The sequence below is a fragment of the Physella acuta genome, unplaced genomic scaffold (genome assembly GCF_028476545.2).
Source record: "Physella acuta isolate Inbredline_101_S28 unplaced genomic scaffold, ASM2847654v3 ptg000648l, whole genome shotgun sequence".
In the NCBI taxonomy this organism is placed as follows: Eukaryota; Metazoa; Mollusca; class Gastropoda; family Physidae; genus Physella; species Physella acuta.
The window spans coordinates 670041-690352 of NW_026732167.1; the positions used below are offsets into that span (position 1 = coordinate 670041).

Below are 20312 nucleotides of genomic sequence, written 5' to 3' on the forward strand. Positions count from 1 at the left end.
TCAGGAAGAGGCTTCAGCAGCAAATATCGCCGACATGACTTTCTCTGTTGCTGATGTTGGCAGTATCATAGGCACACGATGTACATTCATCCATTGACAGCTGGCTGTATGAATATCTAATCACGTTAAAGTAAAGGCCTTCGATTCGTTTGGTCTACTCACTTTTCCTTTCATTAATAAATTATCTTGTGAATAAAAAAAAATAAAATTATAAAATCTTGTGAATAAAAAAAAATTAAAAGAATCGCTAAACACACAAAATATTAGCCTATGCCATTGTCCTTTGTCTTCTCACCGATCTCAAAACAACCATCGCTTCCCTCATTACCATCTTAGCCAAGAATGAAGCGAACAAATAGATCTCGCTCCCTATTGTCCCTATCAATCCGCGAATTGTGTCCGCCCGTCTGTCATCACGGCAAAAATCTCTGCTCGCCTTTGTCCCCGGCCCTCCCCGCCACAGACGCACTGGACGGCGCGCGGCCCCTCTAGAAACCTGACTCTAATTAATACCCTAACCTCCTGGACAACGGTAATCACAAACATTTCAAGCGTGTCTTATTTACCTCAGCAAAATACATAACCTTAACACAAAATCTGGACGGTTGAGTTGAGTGTACGCGTGCTTTATTAATACGGTTCTTTTAAAACAGCTGCTCAATACTCCGTGGCGATTGATGCTGAGCATTTTTCAAGGTAAGAATCACTTACTTAATTACATTCTACTCACGATTTAGAAATGTGTGATTATATAATTATATGTCTATAAATAATGAGCAATTACTTGTAATAATTTTCGTTTGCATAACATCTTTTTACCTTTGTTTTTACAAAAAATAATTTAATGATATCGGCCCCATTACCGGAAGTAGATATCCCCATACCAGTTTCCTTTTATGAAATAATGAATCTTTTATTGATCCGTTGTTTGCGAGTAAGAGTAAGAGATTTTAAAAGTTCATGAGTAAAACTTACTTATTTTAGGGTTAACCATCAATTATAAGTTTAAAATTATAATTATTTTAGCGTTATCTATATACTACTAAAAGTCAAGTTTGTTTACATGTTTGAATATTTATTTTTTTGTTTTTTTGTTTGTTTGTTTGTTTGCCTGATCGACTATTGCGATATGTTCGACTCTATCTGTAGAGCTGTAAAATAGTATGTAGGTAGAGAATAATTTTTTAATGCAGACAGACTGTTAATCACAAATTTATTTAAAGACTATAATTAATTTATTGATTTATTCATAGTTAAATTAACCGTATTTTTTTTTAAATGTTAATACTTTGAATAAACTTTGTGGGGATAGTGACGTCCCTTGATGTGTTTACTTTTTGGTTCAATAAAAATGGCGGACTCCATCATAGACTTTGTGGCCCATTCAAAAGTTTAACGCGTTACAAAGCTAATTTTCTGCCGGCTATAACTTAAACAATACGTCCGTTTGCTGTATTTATTACGTTCCAACACTTATATCAATTTTAAATTGTCTTTTTTCATTTAGTTTTACAATAAATTTCTCTAGATCTAAAGATCAGCTGTCGAAGGAAAGTTATTTATAGATCTATCATCTAGATCTAGATCTAGAATCTAGGTCAAATCAAATCTAATTTTCTGTCGGTCATAACTTTAACAATACGTCCGTTTGCTGTATTTATTACGTTCCAACACTTATATCAATTTTCAACTGTCTTTTTTCATTTAGTTTTACAATAAATTTCTCTAGATCTACAATCTGTCCAAGAAAGTTATTTATTTATAGATCTAGATCTAGAATCTAAATCTAGGTCAAATCAAAAATTTATTAGTTATAGATCTTAATACAAACCAAAAAAGAAACGAGACTTAAGCAAACCAGTCGTAGATCTAGAATATAGATAATTCTATCTAGATTTAGATAATAATGAGTTTCTATATACTAAAATATTTTAGACCTTTATTATTTTGTATAAACCTTTGTTTCGACTATGCAAATTTTGAAGTGCAGGCTCCAGGGCGTATTTGCGCAGCTTAAGATTCATACGCTGCTTCTATACCGGAATTTTGCTAAATTATAAACGTAAATTCTAAATATAGCTCAGTCGTAGATCTAAAATATAGATAATTCTATCTAGATTTAGATAATAATGATTTTCTATATACTAAACTATCTTAGACCTTTATTATTTTATATAAATCTTTGTTTGGAATATGGTAATTTTGAAATGCTCGCTCCGGGCCTATCAGCGTAGCTAATGATTAGATCTAGATCTAGATCTAGATCTAGATCTAGCAAGAAAAACTAAACTTAATAAGACCTAAGCAAGCGAGTCGTAGAATATAGATCTAGATAGAATTATCTAGATCTAGCTAATTTCAGAACTTCTTTATTTTATATAAATCTTTGTTTGGCTAATTTAAGATTAAATTTAATTTGAAAGTTACTACTACTAGCCTAATATCAAGATCTATGCGCGGAGACTCAAAAGTATAGTATAAAAATTCATTTGTGACGTCACGAGTAAATAGCTAAGTTGGTAGCGTAGCCCGCTCTCATGTGGGTGGCACAGGTTCTAGACCAATATGTCAATGATATTTTTTTTTCAATTTTTTTTTTTTTTAGATGTGAATGATAAAGTTGCCTATCTGAACTTGCCAGGATACAGGGCAGGTGAAGTAGAGTTCATCTGTTTCTTTGTCCTAAGCATATAAAAGGATAGTGTGGTCAGAGACATGATCGGCTGGAATCGTTTTTAAACGATAAAAACATGTTGTCTGAGACTTGGCGGGACACTGGGCAGGTGAAGTAGAGTTGAGTAGGTCACATGTGACGTCAGTATATGAAGGGATAGTCCGAAATCGGTGTTTTCGGTGTTTTTAAAAGATAAGAAACATATTTTTGAATGTGGGGTCTGTTTTTTGTGACGATAAGTGACACTGCAGTAGCGTAGCGAGAAGGGGGGGGGGGGGGGGGCGGGGGGGGGGAGGGGAGGCGGGGGAGGTGGAGGGGGGAAGGGGGGGCGGGGGGGACATATGTTGGGGCGCCAAAATGGTTTCGAAAAATAAATTGAAAGGTTGAGGGGGGTTCAAATCGAAAGTTTGAGTGGGGGGGGGGTGCACATCAAAAGTTTGAGGGGGGGGGGGGTTGAAAATCGAAATCTTGGGGGGGGGGGGGGGTTAAAATCGAAATGTTTGTCCCCGGGCGCCGGGAAGGCTCGCTATGCCTCTGAGTGACAGACGTGATGTTTTTTTATGGATGACCCCCGAAACCCACAGTTATCCAACGGATGACGGGTATTCTAGTATTTAATTAAATGCGGCTTCGAAAACCTCTACTTTGCCTACCGATCATTTGTAATAAGCTACCACTAAAATGTCACCTATTAATATATACCGCTTGTAATGAGTTATTATAATCAGTGTTTCTTTTAGGCATCTCTTTTGGGGTAGGGGGGGGGGGGGGGTCAGTGCCCTCCCCAAATAAGTCTACCGCATCGCCCTCACCCCCGAACGATATCGAATTGAAAGAAAATACATACTTTTACCCGTGTTCACTACTATTACTAAATATGATACTCAGAGTGACCAATAGCAAATTCGCACATCTAAAATATTACTTTGTACGGTTATATTTTTTTTTATTAAGAAAACAAGACGATACACGAGTGTATATTATCTACAGTAAAGTAGCTAGTTGGAGATTTTAAAATAGCAACCTATAATAAAGCAACCCTTTCCTTACTTTAGAAAAAATTGTTGTCAAATGAGTATTTTAAAAAACATTGAATGTCTCGTCCCTTCAAACTAATAGACAGGGATAACCTAGGTAGTGTTTGAGAGTTTTTAATTGTGGACAGAGAGTATCGATTGGCTTAAGGGCAGTATCAAATGGCTGTCATACAACATCAAATGGCTGACAGACAGAATGAACTGACTGGTGGACAGCATCAACGGGATTACGGACAACATCAAATGGCAGACAGACAGCACCAAAAGGCAGACATACAGAATGAACCGAATGACGGACAGCATTCAATGATTGACAGACAGCACCAAATGAATGACTGACAGCTACAAATGGCAGACAGACAGCACCAAAAGGCAGACATACAGAATGAACCGAATGACGGACAGCATTCAATGATTGACAGACAGCACCAAATGAATGACTGACAGCTACAAATGGTAGACAGACAGCACCAAAAGGCAGACATACAGAATGAACCGAATGACGGACAGCATTCAATGATTGACAGACAGCACCAAATGAATGACGGACAGCTACAAATGGCAGACAGACAGCGCCAAAAAGGCAGACAGACAGCACCAAAAGACAGACAGGCAGCGCCAAATGGCAGACAGACAGCGCCAAAAAGGCAGACAGACAGCACCAAAAAAGCAGACAGACAGCACCAAATGACTGACGGACAGCATGGATTAGGTGTTTGGTACCAGGACAACATTGAGTCCATCTAAGCCTAACGTTGAATTATTAACGAGGCAAGGATCACGGTTATCTCTCCCTCTGGGTAAGGGTTAGGTTTATGTTCCCCAGCAGGTTGGGACCAACACGTTATGTACGCTGCTCAATCGTTTTGTGCTCAAGGAACTCTTCATCTCATTGTGGGTTAATTTTATTTTATAACCCCATATTTTAGTGTTTGGGATAGTGTGGTTTAATATTTTTATAATCCAAGATTTTGGCGTTTAGGAGCATGGTTTAATTTGTTTACAATCCCAGATTTTGGCGTTTAGGATAGCGTGGTTTTATTGTTTTTTATAATCTCAGAGTTTGGCGTTTAGGATAGGGTGGTTTAATATTTTTATAATCTCAGGTTTTCGCGTTTAGGGTTTCGTAGTTTAATTTTTTTTTATAGTCTCAGAGTTTGGCGTTTAGAAAAACATGGATTAATATTTTCACACCATATTTTGGTATTTTGCATAGTGTGGGTAAACTGTTTTATGACTCCAGTTTTTGCATTTAACACCGTGTGTGTTAACATTTTTATAATAACTGATATGTCGTTTTGCATAGCGTGTGTTAATTATTTTTATAACTCCAATATTTGGCAAAGAGCAGTGTGATTATAATCTAGACGTTGGTGAATTCGGGTTTTTTGAGTTGAATTAGTTTTAGCGTGAAAAGTTTTGAAAATATAACCAATAATTGGATACAATCATTAATGTAATGAACTAATCAAATCGATAGATAGATTGTGTGCGCCTTTAGTGTTGAAAGAAACACATTGTATGATGTAACGACGATCTACAATGCCATTTATGTTCAAACTTGTGATTTATAGATATTCTGATAGAGATTATTTGCTTAAAATGAAATAAAAATTACCTGCTCATTCGCAATAATATTAAATTTTAGGATTCTGTGTTCGATTTGATGAAAAAAAAAGATAAAAACTACTGTATTTCATAAGGGTGGATATATACATGTGATACGTGTGTCAGTGATATCTGCTAAACTCGTTGTCAGTGGTACCTGTTATATTACTGGTCAGTATTATCCTCTTTAGCTGACTTAACATATTCTAGTGAGACAAGTAACAATAACATATAAAAAACAAAGTAAAAAACACGGGGATTTCGTCCGTCATATTACTGATCTATTTTATGTTGCAAAATTCTCGATTATCCCTAAACATAAAATTTAAAGTAGATATATAGTAGTAGTACATTAAAGTATCCTCTTTAGACCTATTGATCCTTTGGGCAGATGAAGTAGAGTGAGTTGATATGTTTCTTGACCTCGGCATATGAAGGTGAGGTATGGTCAGCTTTTTGTCCAGCCGCCTTTACGTTTTCTCTAACATGAGTTAGGTACCCATCAGAGCTGGGTGGACTCATGGATGTTCTACTGAATTGGACCCTGATTCAAACTCGAAACTTTCGGGTTAGCAATCTAGCGCTCTACCACTTAGGCTACGCCTTCCCGCGTAAACATATAAGCCTAGAATTTTTTTTTTAGTAAACATAGGCCTACAAAAAAAAATAATACACAAAACAAATAATTTATCTTGCTGTATTTACTTCTGCATTTAAAAGATTCATGGATTTTGAAAAAATCTTATTAATTTGATATCAGTAGAAATGTAAAGCAGAATCCTTTCATTAAATTTTTGTACATTATTATATTCAATTTGGCAATAATTAGTGTAGCCAATTGTAATAATTCCGCTTATCACACATTAGGGTTCTTTTTTTTTTTTTTTACATTTCATTCGTAGAGTAATATTTTAAAAGCTTCCTATAACGTGTTCTTTTCTCTTAAAACATCCCATTGTAGAAGTATTCAAATCGCGAACAGCCTTCACATAAAGATATGTTTACTCATTCTAAAAATATTCGACAAAAGACGTAGCCTTTTCCATTTCTCCCAAAGTTTTCCAATTGTGGCTGTGTTTTCTGAAATATTTCCTCACCAAGTCTGCACGCAGCTATCAGTTCTGGCATTAGCATCCCCTGACATCTAGCTAATAGATTCAGATTTTCAACCTCCCCCCCCTCCCCCTCACCATCTATTTACCGCCGTCTCCTCTCTGACTTGCCCTCACGCTTTGACCTGACCTCTCCCCCACACACACACTCTCTCCTCTTTGACCTTAACTCCTTCTCTCTCTCTTTCTCACTCTCTCTCCCTTTACGGCCTCTCTCTCCCACTCTCTTTCTATCTCTCTCTCCTTTGACCTGAACTCCTCTCTCACTGTCTCTCCTTTGACCTGACTTCCTTCTCTCCGGCTTTTTTTTTCTCTCTCTTCTTTGATTTGGCCTCTCTTTCTCTCCCCCTCTCTCTCTCTCTCTCCATTGACTTGGCCTTTTTTCTCCCACTCTTTCTCACCTTTGACTTGACTTGGCCTCTCCTTCTCTCCCACTCTCTTTTTCTCTCTCTCCATTGACTTGGCCTTTTTTTCTCCCACTCTTTCTCACCTTTGACTTGACTTGGCCTCTCCTTCTCTCCCACTCTCTTTCTCTCTCTCTCTCCATTGACTTGGCCTCTCCTTCTCTCCTTCTCTCCCACTCTCTTTCTCTCTCTCTCCTTTATAACTTGGCCTCTCCTTCTATCCCACTCCCTTTCTCTCTCTCTCTCCTGTGATCTGCCTCCCTAAACTCCCTAATCCTGTCTATGTATCATCGATATCAGATCAAGCCACAAGACCAGAAATCTATTTGATCCATCAGTAATATGCATGTTGTCTATAAATAGCCTCGAACACGTAAACCAGGCGTAGGATATTCGTTTTAAGGTTGTGGGGTGTGGGTTGGTTGGTTTTCTTTGGAGGTAAAGAGACTTTTTTGTTGTGATTGAGAGTGTCTTCTTTGTTTGGATGGAAATTGTCTTCATTGTTTGGGGAGTGATTGTCTTATTTCTGAGGGGTTAAACGTCTTCTTTTTTGCGAGTGAGAGTATCTGATTGTACAATGGGAAAATACTTTATTAGTTGGGATGAGCGGTGTTTGGGGTGGAGGGGGGGGGGGGTCATACCTCGTTTGTTGATTTTTTGTGAGAAAATCTGTGTGCGTGTATAAAGAGAGATGGTGATGTTCATTTTTGTTTTAAAACTGACAATGTCCTGTTTCCAATGTCTAACATCACATACGCATTTACTTATCACAACGTAGTAAGTATTAGGGACGTCAATCTAAAATTAATTTAAAGAAAATACCCACAATATTCATACTTTTTTGTAACACGTCTAAGTCTAACGTAAACAAAAAAACAAACACGAAGGGGAGTAAAAAATCTAAGTTACTTCACCCTTATCCATATTGTAAGCCTATTTAACTCTAATACATTACACATGTGTAGGCATTTTGAATGTCTAAATAGACATAACAAACAGTGCTTTAAATCAATACTTTGTTCCTTGCTCAACTTCCACAATTTTAAAAGACCGCCCCAGCATTTTAAAAAAAAAAAAAACTCCCACACATTGAAAACGCAGCACATCCTCGGATGTAAGTTTCAAGGGCCATCCACTTCCCGTTAATCTTCACTTGGTTTTACAAAATTTGATTTGTATGATCGAAATCATGAACCGGACTGCCAGAATGCCTCCCTTATACCCCCTCCCCTACCCTTTTCTATCTTTATCCACATAAATAAACTCTCTACGCAGATAGAAAATATTTACAAATTTCTTATAATAATAAAACATGGGATGGGAATCTTGGTAAATCACAGCCAAGCTTTCTCAGGTCTGATCGATATATTTCAATTTGTTCTTGACATATACTCGTGTTTTATGTATATATTTATATACTCATGTATATATATATATATATATATATATATATATATATATATATATATATATATATACATACACAAATATATATATATATATATATATATATATATATATATATATATATATATATATATATATATATATATATATATATACATACATATAATTTTAAATTGATAAAATGAAACACTTGATAACTTTAAAATCTTGTCGACAAAACTCATCAGCAGGTAATTGACAAGTGACCAAAACTTGACCACTGTAAACCACCGCCTCTGCTGGCGTTGACCACTGCTGTTAAGACACGAACAAAGAAACCAGCGGACCTCACGGGGCGCCACATACACACACACACAAAACGAGCTGTCTCAACCTTGTGTAGATAAAGAAAATAATCCCCCCTCCCCGGGCTGTAAATGGAACCCGTGTCCACAGAGTTCCTGTTTGCTGCCCTGAAGGCTGGCAGACGACATATGCCCGTGACACACCGTCGACAGTTACATTTGTGTGGAGATTTTCTCTTTTTTTATTGTCTGTTTACAGAACCTTTCGGAAACAATTTTTTTTCGTACTTTGAGATTGCGAGGATATTATAAACAACAAAACAGGGCCCATCCCTACACTTTGTAAAATTTTGTCCAGAAACAACCATTTTTTACATGGAGTAATTCCAGAACCCCCTCATTACCCCTCCATCCCTTTCTTTTTTAAACTTTACCCCGGGACAATGCTGTACTTTAGATGGGCTGAGATTTCAAAGAAAATAAAGTATGGGGAAATGGCTAAAACCAAGAAAATGAAGGCATTTATATTTAGTTGAAATCTTATAAATGCTAGTGATACACTTTATCGTTTAAATCTCAAATTATTTAAAAAAAAAAAACATTTTATTATATTAACAAAACACCAAAAAAACAATCACAAGTGAAAAAAATGTACTACAAAAGTAAAAAATAAATTTAATTAGTCTACCAAATTAATTTAGTTTGCCTACAAAACACATTTTATTTTCCCACAAAATACTAATTTTCATACATTTTGTCCAGATTCATTAAATGATAAAAAATTGAACATAGCTGTCTTATATTTTGTTAAAGAATGTAACCTATCAATGAACTCCCTATGGGATGGAGTATATTCTCCAAAAGTCTGTGCCCAGGCAGTTCTGTTTTGTCATACCAGCATATAGCTTTAGTAAGGTTACAACATGAAGACCACGCAGAACGAGAAAGACATAAAGACATTTTAAAATGAATCTGGCAAAATTTAAAATATTTTCAAGATCTACCACTGTGCCAAATTTCAGCTCAATCGGACAATAGGCAGTGGATTCAATTAATATTCCAAGATTTGTGGAGCCACAAAGATGGCCTACTGAGTTAACTGAGTTAATAAAAGCTTTTTAAAAAAGTTAACACTCGGTGAATATAAAACAAAAGAAATTGAATAGCAGTGATAAAAATCATTGTTTACTACCACTGCCCCAGTATTATGTAAGATAACTATCATAAATGGTAGAGATAAAATCGTGATGCGACGAAATATGACGTCAAATATTACATGATGTGACAAAAAATGGAGCGTTACAGTTACATGCGAAGTGACGAAATAAGGCTCCATATATGACATCGCAAATTATACGAAGTTCATTGTGACGTCATGAAATATGACGTCATATGTGACGTGACAAAATATGACTTGCCTCTCCTTATATAAGTTATACAACATAATAAAATATGACGGCATGTGAGCCTTGACGATATATGAAGTTATAAGTGGTGGGACGAAATATAAATTCACATGTGCTATGACGAGGTAAGACAATGTGTTTGCTCACACAACCACAACATGTATGTTGCAACAGGTTGAGCAGGCCACGAATCACGCGCCCCGTCCAATAGAAACCTTAATGATTCCCGCGTAGACGGACGTCCATGAAACATTGTTTGAATTCATTCACGGATCACCGCGTCCAAATAACGGCCGAGTAGGCATGTTTGTCGCCTGGTTAAATGTCTAAATTACGTTTGGTGTCTGCATTTTGGAGACAGCTTTTTTTTGGAAAATTAAATCAACGGTTAAAAATAAAACAATTTTTTTTTCTTGCTGAGTGAGTTAATATTTTCAGGACAGGGGACGCCGTGTATTGTCTGATTTGGGAGGCTGATGATCCCGTGTTTTTTGTAACTTGTTTGCACTAGGTTAGATTCAGTGTTCGGATATGACGTTTTTGGATAAGAACCAGTGGTGGACTGGCCTGTCGGTCTACTGGTAAAAATACCGGTGGGCCCCAAGTAAAAATAAACCGGAAGTGATCTCCCCTAAACTTTCTCGAATATTCTTATATAACTTGGAATGTAGACATGATTTTTAACTATATAAACTTTTAAAAATAGAATAGAATCTCACAGAAAAAAGAATTGCGCACCAAGCGAACACCAAAACAAAATGTGCATAATAGTGCGCAATATTATTAGTACTTTATAAATTTGCATGCGTTTTTTGAGAAATCGGAAATAGCGTAAATTAGTACTTCCGGTCAACGGAAATTACTCAAAATTTGACAGATGGTAGAGAATTAGATCTTTTACTTACGTGTGAAATTTCATTTATCTATCTGAAAAAGTACTCAAGTTATAGGCTTTTGAAAAATTCAAAGTAGGAAAAGTACCAATTCCGGTTATCGGAAATAGCTCAAAAGTTGATACGGATCTACGATTTTGATAAAATACTTATATATGAAATTTCATCAACCTAGCTGTAACGGTACTCAAGTCATCGTGTTTACACACAGACAGACAGACACATACACACACAGACACACAGACATACGGACAAGATTGCAAAATTATGTTTTTCGGTATCAGTGAGGTGTAAAACGTCGAGATTTGTAAAAATCTCGATTTCTTTTTGCACGATTACAATACTTTCTCTATACTTCGTATATACGAGAAAGTAAAAAAAAACCGGTGGGCACTCCGGAACGTTCTTTTACTAGGCCTATTAGTATTAGTGCTATGATTTAAAAAAAACAATTATCGCGCGGATTTCTATAAGCTGAGAATGATCACAAGGCTTTGTGAAATTTTTAAAAATCTGGCGTTTGGGGGGGGGGGGGGGGGTTAAAATTTCCCGGGCCTCTTAAACAAAGGCAGTCTACCCCCGATAAGAACTGCGCATGACTCAACTGCTAAAACCTGCAAGTCTTGATTTTTGAATCCCGGAGTTTGATTGAGATTTCTGAATCTATCCAGCTCAGATGAGTACCTAACTCACCTTAAAGAAAAACTAAGACTGCTTGGCATTGTGCTGATCAAACGATTCCTTTATATAAAGAGGTCATTGAAACAGATGAAATCGATCTACACTAAGGGTCTTCATCACTAAAGGGACAACATAAATACAGATTCAATATTACACACGATTGTAATATAATACAACACAGTAGTGTGAGTAAAAAGGGAGATCGATATACTGATACACGATGGAGGCAATGTGAAATAAGCCTGGAATACTGACATGAATTGCTAGTTTTGTTACGAAGCGAACATCAGAAGATATTGACCATAGAGTTCGTCTCATGTTACAATCGTGGAAATTATAACGTGTTAGACTCATGGAGATAATCACACGTTTTTATTAATGGAAATAATCACATGTTACAATCATGATAATAATCACATGTTATACTCACGGAGGTCATCACATAATAGTGGTATTCGAGTAATCAAATTTAACTGTTGGGGGCAGTAGCGTAGCGAGGGGGGGGGGGGGGGCGGGGGGGGCATATGTCCCCGGGCGCCGACCTTAGGGGGCGTCAAAATGGGTTGGAAAAATAAATTGAAAGGTTGAGGGGGGGTGCAAATGGAAATCTTCAGGGGGGGGGGGGATTTGCAAATCGAACGTTTGAGGAGGGTGCAAATGGAAAGTTTGAGGGGGAGGGGGTGCAAATTGAAATCTTGAGGGGGGGTGCAAATCGCAAAGTTTGTCCCCGGGTGCCGGGAAGGGCCGCTACGCCTCTGGCCGGCGATTCACGTGTTACAGTTATGTTGTCATCGCATGCTAGAAACTTACATCAACACATTTCACACGATTTAAAGAACTTACTTCAAAGTCTTAAAATATTTAGCCTAAAAGATCAACATTATATACTAAGAGGTCAAATAATATAAAATACAAGTTCAAAATTCCACAAATAAAAAAAAAAAAAAACAACAAAAAAAAAAAAAAAACAATAAAGAAAACCAACGAAACTATTCTTGTTTTTTACCGGCCTGAATACAACAAGCCCTCGAGCGACGTCCGCAATAACTCGCCATTAGCCCTAGTCCGGTACAAGATGCCTTGTTTATTGGCCTGTAGTTCCAGAACAAGCAGAACCCAGGCGCCAGGTGTAATTAGGTCAGGAATCAAAGACAGTTTGACCGGAGCTTAGATTTATGTACGTCTACCCATCCCTCCCCTCCCCATCTCCCACAATCACGTCCTTCTCCCTACCCCTCAAAAAATCAATTCTTCCCCACCCTCCCTCACCCGTACGTCTATAGAAATTAGTTTCTCCTAGAACTAATTTCCCCCCTTGAACTGGGAGTTTTGATGCCGCATTAAACCCACAAATAAAACAACATTTAAGGACGAATTTATCTCCCTTTTTTACGATGTTATTTTTATAGCGACGTAATTTTTTTTTTATTTTCCTGTCCAGCGACGTGAATTTTTTTTAACCAGTTGAAATAAAAATTTAATTAAACAGGGCCCTTTGTGAACACAACATATTTTTTTCTTTATTTTATTATAGTGTTTGCAACAAGGCACTACTAATCTTACGCGGTTAGCTCGCGCGTGATAAATATAAACTGTCATGCGCCGTGAACGAAGTTGATAAATTCGCTTCCAGTGGTGTCTGTAATTACAAAATGGTTGATTACACATGATTTATGATAGTTAAAACAAATCCGGGACGAATGCGTCGTAATTCAACACACTTGAACTACCGCGGCGTTTTGACGATAACGTCGAAGTTTGTTTAACGCCTGCGTGTTGATATAGTAATTCAAAGGGAACATGACATTCCTGCGTGTTGATATAGTAATTCAAAGGGAACATGACATTACTCCCTGTGTGTTCTCTCCTTTCTCTCCGGAAATCCCGCCCCCTCGGATCAGTTACCCCACACCCCTGTCAATTACCTATGTATATTATCCAAGCCCAAAAAAAATGGCTTAGGACTTGACCCCTACCCTTCACCCATCGCTTGCAAGGTGACTCTACCAACACCAATAACCTAAACCTAATAATAAACGAAGCCCTAACCATTAGGCAATGTTAGGTTATGGTTAGATTTAGAGTTAGGACTAGGATAGGATATTTTCTAAAGCAAATAATCTTATTTACACTTTTGGACCTACGTTTTGTTTACTATAAAGTTCTTAGGGATATACCAAAATACCATGTTCTTTTTTTATACTTTATATCAGCAATTTTAATGATTTTATAGAACGGCGGATTTCTCATTTCGCTGGTAACAAGTTTAATTACTATATAGGTAGTTACTTTGTGGGTAATTGACAGGTGGTAATTGACAGGTGGTAATTGACAGGTTTAGTTAGGGGTAATGTCCGTTGAGGGACTGTTAGGTTTGAGGAAGGTGGTAATTGACACGGGTTGTTTCCAAGACTGTAATTCAGGATAGGGTCAGAGAGTCAATTTTTTAGGGGGTGCTGACATGGAGGTGGCGGCTTTTTCAGGTGAAGTAGAGGACATCTGAAAAGGGTTATGGCGTAAAGAGTAGGCGACTTTTGACGGGCAAGAAGTGCTACCACTACCATCACACATTGAGCTAACATCACACATTGGGGCTAATATCATACAATGGGCTACTATCAAACATTATACTACCATCACACATTGAGCTAACAAAACACACTGGAGCTACCATCACACAGTGGGTTACAATCACACATAAGGCTACCATCACACTTTGAGGCTATTACTAATCATCAGGCTACCAGCACGCAACGTGCTACCATCACTCCGAACTACCATCACACACTGTTCTACCATGATACTGAAGTCTACCATCATACCAGGCTACCACTACACATCTAGGTTTAGCTACATCTCTAACATAGCTATAATAATACATCTTGATATCATAAACCAGAAGGCTACCCCTGATATAGCCCTAAAACATGTAGCCTAAATCTAGATCATGTACACCATATTAAATTATCTAAATAAAACTCAAATATTTACGGAAAAACAAAACATATTTGTTTTCATTGACAATGATTCCCCCCCCCCCCTTTCACTACCCCGTGGTCGGGTATGTAAGCTAGCAGACAGCCGGTCGAGGTTTACCCTCGGTGGACGAGGTGTTTGGGACGGGCAAATGTTAGTGTTTGGATCCCCTGCACTCAGCCCCCGTGGGTAATCAGCTAAACCGGACCATAACAAAAATTGGGTTCAATTAGTGTGCGTGGTCAGGGTGGGGACGTTGTGTATGACGGTCTGGTTAAATAGTAGGTTGGGTGGGTGAGTAGGTTGGGTAGGTTTGGTGGGTGAGTAGGTTTTGTAGGTTTGATGGGTGAGAAGGTTGGTTAGGTTTGGTGGGTGAGTAGGTTTGATGGGGTGGGTAGGTTTGGTAGGTTGGGTGGGGTGAGTAGGTTGGGTAGGTTTGGTGGGGTGGGTAGGTTTGGTGGGGTTGGTAGGTTTGGTGGGTGAGTAGGTATTGTAGGTTTTGTGGGTGAGTAGGTTTGGTGGGTTTGGTGGTTAATAGGTTTGGTGGGTTAGTAGGTTTGGTGGGGTGGGTAGGTTTAGTGGGGTGGGTAGGTTTGGTGGGTTAGTAGGTTAGGTGGATGAGTAGGTTTGGTAGGTTTGGTGGTTAGTAAGTTTGGTAGGTTTGTAGGTTTGGTGGGTTAGTAGGTTTTGTGGGTTAGTAGGTTTTCGTAGGTTCGGTGTTTTTTGAAGGTTTGGAAGGTTAGTAGGTTTGGTGGGTAAATAGGTTTGGTGGGGTGAGTAGGTTTGGTGGGGTGAGTAGGTTTGGTGGGTTAGTAGTTAGGTGGGTTAGTAGGTTTGGTGGATTCGTAGGTTTGCTTGTTTTATGTTTTAGGCTAGAGTTGAGTAAGTCATTTCACTTAGTGTGTTATGTTAATCGCTTGGGTCAGTCGTATAGATGAGTCTATGTTGGGTTAGTACTTGGGACTAGTACTATGCTGGGCTAATCGTTATCGGGCTGATCATTGTACCGAGTTGGCTGTTTTGGGGCTACACACTCTCACAAACCCCAGACCTCTATCTCAACACACCGAGTATAACCGGCGACATAAATTGGTTACAAAATACCCCATTTCAATCCGGACAGAGCCCCTCTTGCCTGAAGCCGTGATGAAACTTTTCAAATAAATTGAAATGTCATTTCTTTGCTCGTATTTCATCGCCGGCTAATCTCTCCCCGCCTCCCTGTCACTCCCGGCTTAACCCAGCGTCCCACCCCTGGCGTGTCCCAAACAAGTCCGATACATTTTGTCACTCACATTAACTGCTCACATACTGCTCACGTGCTTGAGTCGCAGGAATTATAAAAAACTATAACTGTGAATTGAAATAAAATAAAAGACTTAAAGGAGTTTAAAATTAATTTGTAAAGTTTCGTATAAAAATATTTGTATTATCATATCAATTACATTTAAAAAATTGTGGTTTTCAAAAAAAAAAAAAAAAATAAAAAAAAAAAAAAAAAAAAAAACAGTAAAGAAGAGAAATAAAAATAAAAGAAACATTTGGCCCTAATTTATAATATTTTATTATTGTATTAGGAATCATACAGTCAAGTCCACAAAAGGTAACCCACAATTCTAGAGCTCGGATCCCAGGCTCAAGTCTTTAGTACATCTCTGGGTTCTGCTAGCTCTCATGAGCACCTGACCGTACTAACTCTCCTAAAATCAAAGTTTGATTTTGTCACTCTTACTTTTTGCCGGCTCACATCCAATTTTCTGTTTCAAAACCTAAAATAAAACATTAATATTTTTTTTTAAAAATATATAGACAAATTGAGAGTAAAACCTAGTAAAGTTCCTTTTTCGAACATGCTGGTGTATGAAGGCAGAATGAATTCACCTGTTTCTGTGACCTCGGTATATAAAGGGTTGATGGTTTCGTCAGCAGTTTTTTTTTCCAGGCACCTCTTTCCCGAAAAAAAAAGTCTACCGCCCCCCCCCCCCCCCGAAAGAAATGGCATGTAAATAAAAAACAATACTTTTACCAGTGTCCGTCCCCCCCCCCCCCCCCCCCCCAAAAAAAATATCAAGTGTTTCTCGGAGAAGAAAGTCTGGAAGAAACACGGTTAGACAGCACTATGTCCTGACGCCTTTGCTTTCTTTAACTTGAGTTAGGTACCCATCATAGCTAGATGGACGTTAGACTTAAACCCGAATTTGAACTCGAGACTTTCGGGTTAGCAGTCTACTGCTTCCCTAAAATACACGTAATTAAAATTAATTCACAATAAATTCCGCCCTAATCTCCGTTTATCCTCCAATCCTGGGTGTGTGAATCCTCCACAACAACACACAACGACGGTAAAACGCAGCATTTCAAGACAAAACGATATCTTCCTCTTCCGCTTAACGGAACACTCAAGGCTTTGTCCGCGTCGACGACAAGGCCAATGAGGAAAAAAAATAATTAATCGAGCGCACAGAAAGAAGAAAGAAAAACACACCAAAAAAAAAACTTCTTCGGATTAATAAAAGTAAAAAAAAAAACAGCGTTTGAACCTGAACATTTTCTAGTTGAAATGTGATTATTGCGTGTTTGTGCACCAGGAGCGTTATTTCATAATAACCGACCCCAACCCGTCCATCAACGCCGGGCAAAGAGCTAGTTTTTTTTTTTTTTTTCCCCTGGAAAAAGTAACGGGGCTCCATAGATTGTTTCAATTATCATTGGACGTGCGTCATGACGCCAGGAGTTCGCTAAACGCCGGAGATATTTTTTTATTTTTTTGCGGATTGAAAATGCAGATTTTAAAAAATTTGGACCTTGGGCGGTAAGTGCCTCGCGTGACTGGGAATGTCAGGATGCTGGTCTAGGGCATGGAGGCATAACTCATGGGGGCATAATTCATGGGGGGCATGAATTATGGGGGCATAACTCATGGGGGCATGAATTATGGGGGGAGGGGGGCATATTGAGATGTTTGCTTAGTCGATGGTGTGGGGCATAACTCATTAGCAAAATTTGCTTTTGGCCTGGAACAGTTATAGGCGTATACATACATGAATAAGCACTTAAGCTTATACGTGCATACAACCACCCAAATATATATATATATATATATATATATATATATATATATATATATATATATATATATATATATATATATATATATATATATATATATATATATATATATATATATATATATATATATATATGTGTGTGTGTGTGTGTGTGTGTGTGTGTGTATGTGTATATGTATATGGACGAAAATCCCTATCTAAGCCGAAAATAAGATTTCCTATTTCGATCTAATAAAACAATAGAACATTTGTTAGTTCGACCATCTCTCATTTCGACCAATTCTTGACCCGACACCCCCCCCCTGAGTTCGAACCATCTCAATAAGCACCCCTATAGTTAAAGCACGGACATGATTTGGCCTTCATTGTGAAATTTTTAAAAATGTGAATAAAGGTAACGAGGTTCTCTGTGATGGCAACACTGCCCCTGTCTTCTTGGGGGAGGAGGGGGTCAGGGGGCGGGGTCGGGCAAGATTTGACCCACTCTGTGACACTCTCTTAAACTTTGTATAACTACTGCAATACTATCACCATGGTTACCATAATACCATGCTGTTTGTTACCACACTTTTAACTGGAAAGGATAATTCATTGCTCGTCATTTTACCTGCATACTATAGGTATAATTCAGTTCAATAAGGTTATAATTCTATTCTACCTAATCTTGATTCAATTCCACATAATTATAACTCTATTCAACCTAGTCCTATTTCAATATCACCTAACTTCGTTTTTCTTCTACCCAATCATAATTATATTCTACCTTATTATATTTATATTCTACCAAAATAGCATTCTATTCTTCCCAATCATAATTCTATTCTACCTATTCATGAGTCTATTCCATAGATTCATAACTCCATTCAACTTAGCCTATTTCAATCTTGCCTTGCCAAAACTATCTTCTAACTAGTCCAAATTGTATTCTACCTAAACCCAATTCTATTTAATCAAATCATGAATCTACTCAACATAATCCTAACTCTACTCCACCTAGCTACAGCTGTATTCTATCTAATCATAATTCTGTTCTACCCAAAAAAAATTATAACTTATCCTATCAGATTTTTACTCAATTCCATCATCCTATTCCACCAAGTGACAGAGATATTTGTATTCTATCCATTCATAATTCCGTTACAACTAACGTGATTCTATTCTAGCCAGTCGTTAACTCCTGGAGGCCGTTGTCGCCCCTTACACAGGCGAAATCGCGTTGCCTCCCCTTTAAAAAAAAACCGCTAACAGCGACTAGAATTTGACCTGTCTTTTAAATAGGAAATTTGAAATGTCTCCGTTACAGAAAAAAATATACGGCACAACACCAAATGTGGACAAATTTGAGATGTTAGGGGGTGTGGGTGGTTGAGGGCATGTTAGGATGGGCGGGCTATGGAAGATCTGATATCTCTCAGTGTAGGATTTAAAAAATTCTCTTCACATCGTTAAAAAAATGGTTGTTGTTCTGATGACGGTGATTTGTGGTGTAGGGTCACGAGGTCGAGACGGATCACAAGAAGGTTATTAAAAAACTTGAAGCTGTCTTCAACGTAAAACAAAAGATGGCTTGCTTTGAAGTTTGCCATGTAAAAAAAAATCCAGGTATTTCTGAAGCCAAATTTAATTACGCGTACATACATTATTAAACACTTTATAACTAAATACCGGTACGAATCTTTATATTAGTGTTTTCCACAAAAAATATTGTAAAAAAATACTATTTGATGTGATTAGGTAATTTCGCGCACAAATCTGCCTAAATAGTTGGGAAACAGATTTAAATGATACAAAATGGGTTACATTTTATAGGGGCTCACAATAGTCTGAGGCTGACCAACGCATCTTTTGTTTGGATGGATTGGTCGAAGATTTTGCTGTCCATATTATCGGAGACAACAACTTAGTCTCTAATCTTCTTCTTCGTTCTTTAAGTTAAATGTATGAAGAGATTTCCTCCAACACAAATAAGTATTACGTGTCAACGTGTTAAGCGCCATATAGACCGTTGACTCCGATTTCAGCCTGATTTTCTTTTTGGATTTGCTTCCATAGCCTTGGTCGAAACAAGAACAAACTACAAGGTAGCAGTTGTTGGATTTTAGGGTTGAGCTCCTAGATAGGCTTACGTACTGTCCCCAGTTACTGAGCCTTATCTATTCGGGGGTCGAACTCGGGTCTTAACTGTTTAATAACCATGAGCTGTATTGACCCAACCACGCCGAGCTCTTAGTCTCTTATAAAAGCACCTATCATTACTCTACTTTCATTTTAGAAAAAAAAATGTATTGGTAGAAAATCATTCGAGGAAAAGCTTAGCTTCCTCCCACCCCTCCAACAATACCATTGAAGTTTCTTTGGTCGTAGTGTCATGGTGGATGGGAGATAATGAAAGCTGATATTTGCAAGGCCCTAAGCAGAAACTTTATGTGATGAGCGTCAGGTGGAAAGTACACACATACAGCTTTGTATGTCACAGGTTGAAATTCAACATTTCAGCTTGTTGGTCATCTAAATGTTCGTTTTGTTATGCAATCAGTGTTCAATTCGTCTGTCTGTTGGTAAAATAGTTGTTTAAATATGCAGCCTCTTGATCAACTAAATGTTCAGTTAATGCAATTGTTTTGCCTTCTGATGAACTAAGACTTTTTATTTGTTTGTTTAGCCTATTGATAAATTGTGCAGCACTTGAATGTAATAGTTGTTAAATTGTTCAGTCTGTTGATCAAATTGTTGTTGAGCCTGATGATCAAATTATTGTTAAA

The 20312-nt window shown here is 37.7% G+C and overlaps 1 protein-coding gene across 1 annotated transcript in view; it reads left to right on the top strand.

Moving 5' to 3' along the window:
- The first annotated feature begins 565 nt into the window (after positions 1-565).
- The window catches only part of LOC131948561 (putative vesicular acetylcholine transporter-B), a 40937-nt gene continuing 21190 nt past the window's right edge, over positions 566-20312 (top strand). The window contains exon 1 of the mRNA XM_059310152.1: positions 566-696. The gene's annotated coding sequence lies outside the window, so the exon portion shown is untranslated. The remainder of the gene's footprint in view (positions 697-20312) is intronic.